The following is a 634-nucleotide window of genomic DNA, read 5'->3' as shown; positions in this document are numbered from 1 at the left end:
GTGGGTCGTGAAGCATCGGCAGGTTGAAGTACAGAGTAGCAGTAATCCTTTTTGATTCGGTGTGATTGCCTCGTGATTATTTAACGTCGGATTGAATCATGTCCAACTCCAACGGCAGTTCGAATGTTATGCTATTTGATTGACATAGTTCAGTGCCCGTTCCTCTTCAAATCTGCAAAGAAAAGTAACCTCTAATTCAGGAAAAGAGTTTGACAACGAGGGAGAAAAAAAGCGCCGTTGCCGGGGATCGAACCCGGGTCACCCGCGTGACAGGCGGGAATACTTACCACTATACTACAACGACTTGCTTGATAAAATTTCTAAACAAGGATTTATTCCACGGCAAACTCACGGTTTTAAGGTAACGATTTAGCGTGGCACATAGCGAAAACAGATCCGGGAAGTTTCCCCCACGTTTAGACTGTAGTATGTTTTTTGGGAATTCAGCAAAATGAACGATGTTACTACTAGTTCATATATATGCATTCCTCCCGCAGTGTAGATGATGGTAAAGATGAGCATATATAGGTTCAATGACAGCAACGATGTGCTTCATCCATAAGGCCTCAAATTTGAAACTTGACCATTCGAGGGAGATTAGATATACTGGTCTTCCAAAGTGATGGAAGGGTTG

The 634-nt window shown here is 42.9% G+C and overlaps 1 non-coding gene across 1 annotated transcript; it reads right to left on the bottom strand.

Annotated features, from left to right (window-relative positions):
• Nucleotides 1-232: 232 nt before the first annotated feature.
• Nucleotides 233-304, bottom strand: TRNAD-GUC. The gene has a single exon. It is a non-coding gene; the product is annotated as a tRNA-Asp (tRNA).
• Nucleotides 305-634: the final 330 nt, after the last annotated feature.

This window comes from Hordeum vulgare, chromosome 2H, assembly GCF_904849725.1.
Source record: "Hordeum vulgare subsp. vulgare chromosome 2H, MorexV3_pseudomolecules_assembly, whole genome shotgun sequence".
Lineage (NCBI taxonomy): Eukaryota > Viridiplantae > Streptophyta > Magnoliopsida > Poales > Poaceae > Hordeum > Hordeum vulgare.
Note: the sequence above shows the minus strand (reverse complement) of the source record. Positions and strands in the feature narration are given on the sequence as shown.